Raw genomic sequence first — 12,079 nt, 5'->3', positions numbered from 1 at the left:
AAGGGCTCAAATATTATAAAAGAACCCTCTGACCACACCCATTCTGGAGACTCTATTCAAACTGACGTTCATGTTGCCCTTGCAAAAATGAAACAAGATGCAAAAAACACTCGTGCCACCACAAGGACAATTCTCGCCGACCATCTCGTTCCCTTAAACGATGATGTCTTGGCAAGAATGCCAGTTAAATCTGCCATTGAACGACGTATTAGACGAACACGCCAAAAAGAGAACATCCAACCACCTCCTCAGTCTCGAAACTTTGAGATACCTAATGATTATGCAGACATTGTCATGTATGATTCTGGAGTCGATGATCCTCAAAGAATGTTAGCTTTTGGGAGACATGATTTGGTAAATTGCCTTCAGAGTGAGTTATGGATTGGGGATGGAACATTTGAGACTACCCCATTGATTTTCTTTCAGTTGTATACTATTCACGCCAAGATAGGAAACTCCTATCCCCCTTGTATATATTTTCTCGCCAAACAAAACAGCTGAAACATACACACGTATGATTGAAATTTTAAAAATGTTGCATCCAGGTCTCAACCCTTCTACTATCTTACTTGCTTTTGAGTTGGCGGCAATAAATGCTTTCAAAAATGAGTTTCCTCTAGCAAGAGTATCTGGATGTTTCTTTCATTTAAATCAGTCTGTGATAAGAAAGGTAAATGAATTGGGATTGAAGGTCAGGTATGAAACAGACCGTGATTTTGCAATGACTGTCAAGTCCCTTCCAGCACTTGCTTTTGTACCAATTGATGAAGTACCTGAGGTCTTTGAAGAGTTGGGAGCTGCTTTTCCAGATGAGGCTGAATGCAATGACCTAATTGCATATTTTGAATCTACATACGTACGTGGACCTCGAGTAGGAGGAAGGGCAAGAAACCCAAGATTTGAACCACAGCTATGGAATCATTACGAGGATGCCCAAATATGTGCACCAAAAACCACTAATTGCACGGAAGGGTTTCATAATTCGCTCAAGTCACTTTTTATGTGCTCTCATCCAACAATGTGGTCTTTCATGAATGGTATCAGAAAAGACATTGCAGTTCATAGGCTAACAATGCAAAATGCCCAAGCTGTCAATCTTGAGAGGCCAAGAAATAGATATGTACTTTTAGCAAACAGACTAGCAGTTAAAGTTAGATCTTATGGTGAAGAAGCCGACAAGTTACGATATTTGAGAGCAATTGCCCACATGCAAGTTGTTGGGTAGAAAATAAGATTTAGTGCTGTGCAACTATATACAGTACTTACCTTGTTACCATAGAGTAACCAAACGTTATACTGCATTTTATTTATATTTCTTCAACTTTATTTTTCTTCAAGATCTGAATATAATTAGTTTACTCACAATTCAGAGTATTTTTTATTCCATAAAATATGTGCGAGTTCAGCAGAATTTGTTGTGACTCAACTGTATTTTTATTTCCTTCGGAAACCTACATTAAAATGGTCACACTTCATTTACAAACACAAAGTGAAAAATATTTCACAAAAAGTAATAAATAAAAATAAATAAAACAAGAAAAGGAAATATAAAAACTGTTATAAGCTAGAAAAAGAAAAAAAAAACTAAAATAAAAAAGTAAAAAAAAAAAATAAATAAATAAAAATATAATGTATGATTGCACGGAAGGGTTTCATAATTCGCTCAAGTCACTTTTTATGTGCTCTCATCCAACAATGTGGTCTTTCATGAATGGTATCAGAAAAGACATTGCAGTTCATAGGCTAACAATGCAAAATGCCCAAGCTGTCAATCTTGAGAGGCCAAGAAATACATATGTACTTTTAGCAAACAGACTAGCAGTTAAAGTTAGATCTTATGGTGAAGAAGCCGACAAGTTACTTTAAATAAGTACTAACCTAGGGTTATTTCTTGTTTTAATTCAGTACAAAGCCTAGGCTTATTTCTTGTTTTAATTCAATACAAAGCCTAGGATTATTTTTTGCTTTAATTCAGTACAAAGCCTAGGGTTATTTCTTGTTTTAATTCAATGCAAAGCCTAGGATAATTTGTTGTTTTAATTCAGTATGCGTGGTTTAAGCTGGTACTGCATTTTATTTATATTTCTTCAACTTTATTTTTCTTCAAGATCTGAATATAATTAGTTTACTTACAATTCAGAGTATTTTTTATTCCATAAAATATGTGCGAGTTCAGCAGAATTTGTTGTGACTCAACTGTATTTTTATTTCCTTCGGAAACCTACATTAAAATGGTCACACTTCATTTACAAACACAAAGTGAAAAATATTTCACAAAAAGTAATAAATAAAAATAAATAAAACAAGAAAAGGAAATATAAAAACTGTTATAAGCTAGGAAAAGAAAAAAAAAACTAAAAGAAAAAAGTAAAAAAAAATAAAAAATAAATAAATAAAAATATAATATAAAACTAAAAAAAAAAAAAAGGTCCGCGACAGCATCCCGACTCCACGTGTCGCAGGACTGGGACCAGCTCAAAATAAAAATGGCTTTGCATAAGCGCGTGGTTTAAGCTGGTGCAGGGAGGATGCTAACATAAACGAGTTACACCTGTAATGAAAGGGTTACACAACGGAGCACAGTACCATCGGCCTTCGAAAAAGGGTTAAATTGTATTACACGGTCACTGGCTGAAATAGTACAAATTCAGTACAAATCCTAGGATTATTTCCTGCTTTAATTAAGTACAAACCTAGGGTTATTTCTTGTTTTAATTCAGTACAAAGCCAAGGATTATTTCTTGTTTTAATTCAATACAAAGCCTAGGATTATTTTTTGCTTTAATTCAGTACAAAGCCTAGGGTTATTTTTTGCTTTAATTCAGTACAAAGCCTAGGGTTATTTCTTGTTTTAATTCAATGCAAAGCCTAGGATAATTTGTTGTTTTAATTCAGTATGCGTGGTTTAAGCTGGTGCAGGGAGGATGCTAACATAAACGAGTTACACCTGTAATGAAAGGGTTACACAACGGAGTACAGTACCATCGGCCTTCGAAAAAGGGTTAAATTGTATTACACGGTCACTGGCTGAAATAGTACTGGTTCAAGTACTACTGGTTCAGTTTGCACTGGTTCAAGTTGCACTGGTTCAGATGACCACTGGTTCAGATGGTCACTGGTTGAATTAGTACTGGTTCAAGTAGTAGTACTGGTTCAAGTAGCACTGGTTCAGATGACCACTGGTTCAGATGACCACTGGTTCAAATGGTCACTGGTTGAAATAGTACTGGTTCAAGTAGTACTGGTTCAGTTTACACTGGTTCAGATGGTTACTGGTTCAAATGACCACTGGTTCAAATGACCACTGGTTCACTTGACTACTGGTTCAGTTGACCACTGGTTCAGTTGACCACTGGTTCAGATGACCACTGGTTCAGATGGTCACTGGTTGAAATAGTACTGGTTCAAGTAGTACTGGTTCAGTTTGCACTGGTTCAAGTTGCACTGGTTCGGATGGTCGCTGGTTCAAATGGTTACTGGTTCAGTTGACCACTGGTTCAGTAGACCACTGGTTCAGTTGTCTACTGGTTCAGTTGTCTACTGGTTCAGTTGGCACTGGTGCATGTGGTACTGGTGCAAGTGGCACTGGTTCAGTTGACATGGAACCAGTTTTGTGCTATGCTTTATGTACGAATATGTTACTGCCTCCCTTTTGTACATATGTGAATATTAATAAATACGTCAAGATGTATGTAAACTTTTGTTTCCAATTATTGTAAATACACACAAATAGGAATCATATACATTGCCCCTTGGAAATGAAACAAATATGTTATTACAAACCCACTAATGTTGAAAACTCTTAAGCCTATTTTTTTACATAATTTTTGTGCTGAAATCACCCTTAGTTCACTTTATGATCACTGTTAAAAATCCTTTTTACTTACAGCATTGGTGTGATCTTCACTGACAATTTTTGGCTGCAGATCCTTTATTGTAAAACATATCTATTTTATTCTATAGTGAAATGCAAAAAACAGATGCTCTGAGAACATTCTGGTAGCCTGAGTCCATACACTTTGCAGATAGTTTAACACATGTGCCCTGTCCCAATCCAACCCCGTCATGGCACATGTGTGCAGCAGGCTGCAATTTGTATGGACTCAGACTACCAGATTGTTCTCAAAGCATCATTTTTATTGCATTACACTGTAGAAGAAAAAGATTTGTCTTATGATGGAGGCTCTATTCCCAAAGTTTGTTGGTGAAATTCATGCCCATGCTGTATAATGCTTGCATTATGGTCACCCTAAGGTCACATTATGGTCACCCCTAGGTCGCCCTAAGGTCACATTATGGTCACCTATAGGTTGCCCTGAAGTCATATTATGGTCACATTATGGTCACCCCAAGGTCATATTTAGGTTGCGTTTTGGTCATTCCTAAGTCATATTTTGGTCATTCAAAGGTCATCTGGCGACGTCGCCACACGACGTCAGAATGACGTCACTGGGAGTCTACAGGTCGACGTCACTTTGACGTCATCCTCTGACGTCATACAGACCAAATGGCGACGTCACCGTGACGTCAGGGTGACGTCGCCTTGTTTGCTGGGACATTAGTTCTAGGAGAAACTGGCAGGTGGGAGAGGGGCGGCCAGGGGGTTCAGCCAAGGTCAGTACCGCCCCGCATCTTGCCACACACACTCCAAAACGTCTCGCTTCCTCTCATAGGTCAGCTATTTACTAACTTAAAATTAATTTATTTAGATAATTTGATAATTCAATAAGGTCATAATGTCATGATTGTTTAGTTTGTAAAATAATAACAAAGCTTTTGCATACATATCACAACACTTGACAAATTTGGAATACGACATTGTCAAGTGTCATCATGATGATCTTACTGGAGAAGTAATAGTGCAAGACGTGCCAGGATCTCTTGAGCTCCACATTGAAAGTAAAACCAGTACAGCAGAAGACTCTACGTCCAAAAATCTTCCAGATCCAGGAAAAGGAAGCTATGTGAATCGCAGCCAAACTGGAGATACTGTATAAACAACTACAATACTACAAGGTGAAGCAACGAGGAAGAACTTACGAGGACAATTTGAAGAAAATGAAGGAAGAAATGGAGCATCTCACCCCTCTGGAACTGTTCGAGTCAATAATGTCTCCAAATATTTATGATCATATTATAAAAGAGACAGTGCACTATGCAACTGCATGCAAAAACAAAGGTGACTTTGTGTTTACTGTAGAAGAGCTAAAGTGTTTCATTGCAATCTTGCTTTTTTTATCATATCACAAACTACCAGCAGAGAGAGACTATTGGTCAAAAGAAGAGGATCTGGGAGTGTCTTTGGTGAAAAAAACAATGTCTCGCAATAGATTTCAGATTATAAAAGGCGTTGTCCACTTTTGTGACAATGCAGAGGCTGAAAGCAATAAATCAGATAAGGGGTTCACAGTAAGGAATCTTATTACATTACTTCAAGAAGCATTCATATAATTTGTAGTTTTTGAGCCTTGTATCTCTGTTGATTAAATGATGGTAAAGTACTATGGGCACAATAGTTTAAAACAATTTATTTAGGTAAAACCTGTTAGATTTGGCTACAAACTATGGGCACTTTGTGGAACCTCAGGGTATTGCTACAACTTTGACCTTTATTGTGGTAAGAACTTGATGGGAATGAGGACTTACTATTAGGTTCAAAGGTAGTACTGCGAATGTTACAGGCCGTAGCTGATCCAGAATCTCATTCATTATTTATTGATAACTATTTTACTACCTATGACTTATTAGTACAGCTAAAAAATCTTGGATATCAGGTGACAGGAACATTGAGGGAATCGTTTGAAACAGTGTCCCTGGAGTCCTCATGTGCTATGGAAAAGAAACCAGTACAGCAGAAGACTCTACGTCCAAAAATCTTCCAGATCCAGGAGAAGGAAGCTATGTGAATCGCAGCCAAACTGGAGATATAAACAACTACAATACTAAAAGGTGAAGTAACGAGGAAGAACTTACGAGGTCAATTAGCAGAAAATGAAGGAAGAAATGGAGCATCTCACCCCTCTGGAACTGTTCGAGTCAATAATGTCTCCAAATATTTATGATCATATTATAAAAGAAACAGTGCGCTATGCAACTGCATGCAAAAACAAAGGTGACTTTGTGTTTACTGTAGAAGAGCTAAAGTGTTTCATCGCAATCTTGCTTTTTTTTATCATATCACAAACTACCAGCAGAGAGACACTATTGGTCAAAGGAAGAGCATCTGGGAGTGTCTTTGGTGAAAAAAACAATGTCTCGCATTAGATTTCAGATTATAAAAGGCGTTGTCCACTTTTGTGACAATGCAGAAGCTGAAAGTAATAAATCAGATAAGGGGTTCACAGTAAGAAATCTTATTACATTACTTCAAGAAGCATTCATATAATTTGTAGTATTTGAGCCTTGTATCTCTGTTGATTAAATGATGGTAAAGTACTATGGGCACACTAGTTTAAAACAATTTATTTAGGTAAAACCTGTTAGATTTGGCTACAAACTATGGGCACTTTGTGGAACCTCAGAGTATTGCTACAACTTTGACCTTTATTATGGTAAGAACTCTGAACTTGATGGGAATGAGGACTTATTATTAGGTTCAAAGGTAGTACTGCGAATGTTACAGGCCGTAGCTGATCCAGAATCTCATTCATTATGTATTGATAACTATTTTACTACCTATGACTTCTTAGTACACCTAAGAAATCTTGGATATCAGGTGACAGGAACATTGAGGGAGAATCGTTTGAAACAGTGTCCCCTGGAGTCCTCATGTGCTATGGGAAAGAAACCATGAGGGGTATATGACTACAGGTTCGACACAAATGAGGAAATTCTTATGATAAAGTGGTTTGATAACAAATGTGTGACAGTTGGAACTAATTATGATACAGTAGAGCCTCTTGCAAAAGTTCAGCGTTGGCTGAAACATACAAAGACAAAGGGAAGTGTTCCACAGCCAAATGCAATGTTCAATTATACCAAACACATGGGCGGGGTTTATCACCACGACTGGTTAGTAGGTAAATATTCTGTGTCAATTCGAGAAAAGAAATGCTACTGGCCCTTATTCACGCGATTCATAGATATGGCAGTGTTGAATTCATGGGTCATTTACAGGATGTTACATCAAGGAGACAACAATGCACAGCTGAGTGTTTTAGACTTCAAACGAGCTATCTGTGTACCATATATGAAATTAAGCTGCATGGAAGTGACAATGGGACGACCCTGTAGTGCTTTGACATCTTGCACAAGTGTTACTGATGTTCGGTATGATGGCAAAGACCATATAATTGAGAAGAGGCAAAAGCAGCAACGATGTCAAAACAAACCATGTACAGCTAAGCCAAGAACATATTGTTATAAATGCAATGCTACTCTATGTGTAGAGTGCTTCGGCTCATATCATCAGAGAAGATAAACTCTTCATAGAATAAAAGCAATTTTTAGTTCATGCTTCTGTTTGAAATATCATCACGGCTTGGAAAGATGTTGTGAATTTCAATTATCATACCATACTATTACCAAGATGTTATAATTGTTCTAGTCATATAACTTTGTCTTCAAATCAGGATACTTTTCTGTAAGCTTTGTAATCTCACTTGTAGTCTTATTATCCCAGTGTCCTCATTTGAGGACAGCTTATTGTAAGCTTACTATTATAAATATTTGTGTTTTTTTTTAGCATTTGTTACTATTCTTAACCAATCATTTTACAGTATTCTACAAACAAACTCAGTTTATTTCAAAAATAAAAAAAGTTGGGATGTAATGGGTTAAACACATACATCATTATATAGAGAGCGTTCATTGTACATCCATATTCATCAATCATACACTACATTAATAAAAAATAGACTATTTCTGTTAAATTGATACAGTTTAAAACACGTAAAGCATTATTAAGGAAGCATTCATTGTGTACTTTCACATTCATTAATCATATACAGCACTTATAAAAAGTAGGCTATTCCTAATAAATTCATCTCTTCAATGCATACACCATTATTATAAAAAAAAACATTATATCACATTCATAGTCACTTCATATTAAACTCCACATAAGTATACAACCCAACACACAAGCAATTATTATACAATGAACACTCGTATTATACATCTCTCAACTTCTTACGGCCACTCACAGTTTACAATGAACACTTTAAGTTTCTCTTACAACTTTTTCCATTTCTTTCGACCACTAAAAGACTTAAAATGGCTTCTTACATCCTGCTCATTTTATTAAAATTTCTTACGATAAATTCACAACTTACAATAACGCTCTTAAACATCTCGTAACTTCTTGCATCTTTTACGACCACCTCTCGCTTGGCAATGTTATGCAATGACGTCATCGACCATGCCAGCCGGTGCATTTAGGAAACTAGTAGGTTATTATGCTTTGAATTGAATTACAAAGCTATTATTTTGCATTTACGAATACTACTAAGTTATTATTATGCATTTAAGAAAACTAGGCTATTATTTGCAGCAAATTTGCAGAGAAATTAATTCTCTCTCTCTCTCTCTCTCTCTCTCTCTCTCTCTCTCTCTCTCTCTCTCTCTCTCCAGAATGCACACTGACGACCAAAGCCAAGCAAGTAGTTAGCTTATGGAATGCAGAAAATCTTATTACAGAGCGTGGACTAGTGGAAACAAGAGCATTCATAACATTTTTTTTTTTTAACCCGTGGGCTTCGGCTATGGGAAAGCCGAGAAGTGGCCGGGAAAAGACAAAATTACACTGCGTTTTGAAACTAAGAAAAGAACACGGAATGTACATTAAAGTACTCCTCTCATAACCAAAAAGCCGTTAAAAATATTTACTTTTACTCAAATTCCATTATTTTTGGGTGGTGTTTGTCACAAAATAAAGTCTCGTGACGTGTAGCATCTAGCCAATAGTCGCTTGATGTCTACTATAGAGAATTTGACGAGTGATTACTGTATGGATAGCTAAGTCAGCCTGCCATGACCCTACAGCACCACCTTTGACAAAAAAGCCCACCTCAAGATCACTCACCCACCACAATGACCTCGGACATTCATGGTGGGTTGCGCTATGCCACCACCGACTACAAATAGCTCGAATTAGGTGTTTTATGGAGAGCCCTTTTTAGGGTCCACCGTACCACAGCCCCGACTTGTGAAAGCCCTGAAAAGGGTCTCCCAACGTTCTCGGGTTAAAGAAACATAATCGTCTTGCAGTTGATGCTCACAGTTTCGTAAGAAAAATCCTGTCTGTCCTATGTCTTTGAAATTTTAATATGTTGTTTGTTGTTGTAAATGTATGACATTCTGTGAATTTCGTGAAATTTGGGTGAATGTGTAGGGGAAACTCAAACAGAGCATAAAATCTTCTATTTGTTTCACAGACTTTAGTTTTTAGATAATTACTTAAAAAAAAATACCATAGAACATTTGTGTATATGTCTACATTTCTCATTTTGTAAATTTTAGATTTTTTGTTTCGGCTTCGAAAAAATAATTTCACTAATAATTTTCTCCATTTTTTCTCCCGTTTTCTTTTTACCTTTTCTAAAATGTACAAAATGAGAAAAATTGCCATTTAGTTGTAGTTTATATTGATACCTTAGAAAAGACTATCAGACTGTTGATTTTCTGAATTTTTTTGAAGTGTAAAAAACACATTTTCGAGATTTTGGCTCCTACATTTTTTTTTTTCCATTTCATGTGTTTTGCTATTTTTATTCACTTGACTGGCATGAAATCTTCACATATGATTGTTTATACCTTGTTCACTTACTGGAGAAGGATAAGGCATCTGGTCCCCCTTTATAAAAAAAAAAAGTTATCACTCAAAGGTGGTGGTGGTGGTGGTCGGGATGCGGTTGGTGTGAAGATAAGAGTCGTGACTCTTGCTTTTTTGCGTTGCTTTCTTGCGTGTTTCCTGGGTCTTCATTTTTTTCCAGAAGCCTTCTTTATGTTCATAACTCTGCTCATCGTTGCTTTGCGCTTGTACGTCTTTATAAAGACGTTTTTGGGTTATAGCGCAGCGAAAATGTTCAACGTCCTCCCCAGTCAACGTCTGTGGGAGAACTGAGCAGCAGAGTACGCATTTCACATTCGGCAGCTGTCACGAGTGGATAGAGGGATGATGGATGACAAAATTTACAGGGAAATAGACTTTCTAATGTGAATTTTACGTGCCTATAAGCCTTGAGAAATACCACGTGTGTTGGCGCGCTGTAGCGTAACAGCGCGGGGCATTGAAATATCTTAAAGGGACCCTGTTATTTTTAATATTCTACATGAATATGCTTCATTACCTGGTAGTACATAGCATCCCCGACATGTTGAGCGAGAAAAACTAATTTAGTCAGTTTAAAAAAAATATTCGTAAAAAAATGGCGCCTCTCTTAAGTAATATCTCTCTCACACCCACACACTCCTTGCTCCTTACACACACACACACACACACACACACACGTCACATATAAATCGAATGTAGCTCTGCTGGATAGTTGCCGTCTTTCGCTAGCGGCGTCCGAAACCTTTTGGAAACTGTGTCAACACTTGTGTCCCACGACTGTACGGTAGGCTATTTTTGCTCTTAACAATTTTCAGGTAGTTATATTTCTTAGAGCCAATTCCACAGTCCATCGTAGTGGCTTTGTAATCGCCCGAACGAAACTTTAGTCTTTTACACTCCGTAATGGTTAGGTTTTCGATGCAGCACCACACACACAAGAGATGTCCCGTATGATTTCCTCAGAAGTATTAACTTGTGCATGAACACAAAACACTACGCAATGAATTTTCTAAGTCTTTGGTGTTGATTTGCAGGCTTACTAACACATCATGGCGAACTGTGAAAGAGGCCATTAGTCCTTTTTAGAGTTTCCAAGCTATACAGGAATGATTCATGTTGACCTGAAGGCTTTGACGAAATGTGAAAAAAAATATATATCATGTAGGCTAGGCTATTTTTGCATATAAACTTTTTTTTTTGTTTCAAGATATGATATCGACCTGAAGGGTTCGACGTGAAAGACAGTAACATTATAATGTAGGCTAATCTGTTTTCGAACTGAATTAAAAAATTTTGGTCTTATATTTATGAGTAATATGTTCAAGTTTCTAAGATGTATAGGCATGATTCATATTGACATGAAGGCTTTGATAAGGTATGAAACTAATAATGTAGGCAAGTCTATTTTTGCATTTAAACCTTTACGTTATTGTATATCCAAGTCCTCTTTTTATTTAAGTTCCAATTCATGATATTGACCTGATGGCATATGGCACTTTGCTATATCTCTCAAGTTCTCAACCCTTTCCAGGCTTCCCCGATAAAAATAAAAGCATTACCAATCTATTACTGAAACGAAACACTCACATTCGTCCATCTCTTAACTAAGAAAATGATCCAACATTAAAATCTTACCACAACAGGCTGGGCGGCTTCCACCTTGAGCTCTTCCAAGCTGACGGGTACGTGGCACTGGTAGATGCCTGCGTCAGCCGCAGACACACCTTAAATCTGCAACAGGTGACATTACATGCATGTAATCTTATACTAACCACTAACTAACTACTACATAATGAAGTACTACTCTTCTCTCAATTATTTCTATAATCCATTTCTTTTATGATCTTTATTTTTTTTTATATAGCAAAGGAAACATAAAGGAAAATAAAAAAGCTCGCATAGCGCTGCTCTTGCATAAGCAAATTGAGTTGCCCACAAGAGATCAATTTCGGATGGAGAGGTGCCTTGATACTTATCTAACTGATAGCACATCCATGCTCATTGTTTTATGCTGCCAATTACGCCACCTTTACCTGCACACATTTACCTGGCTGCCTCACTGCCACCCAGCCCACCCTCCCGTTCCCTGCTAACAGGAATGGGAAATATGATGGAGACAGCTGCTATTGATGCTGTTATATGTATAGTGGGCAGTGATAGGCTATACTATTTGTTGCTATTGTTGACATAGTAAATTGCTTGAGGTATCAGTTATTTCTTTCATGAAACAGTGAGAGGCTAGTGTTTGTTGCTATTGTTAACATAGTAAATTGCTTGAGATATCAGTTATTTGTTTCATGAAACAGT

This window comes from Eriocheir sinensis, unplaced genomic scaffold (assembly GCF_024679095.1).
Source record: "Eriocheir sinensis breed Jianghai 21 unplaced genomic scaffold, ASM2467909v1 Scaffold1208, whole genome shotgun sequence".
NCBI classification, from domain to species: domain Eukaryota; kingdom Metazoa; phylum Arthropoda; class Malacostraca; order Decapoda; family Varunidae; genus Eriocheir; species Eriocheir sinensis.
Note: the sequence above shows the minus strand (reverse complement) of the source record.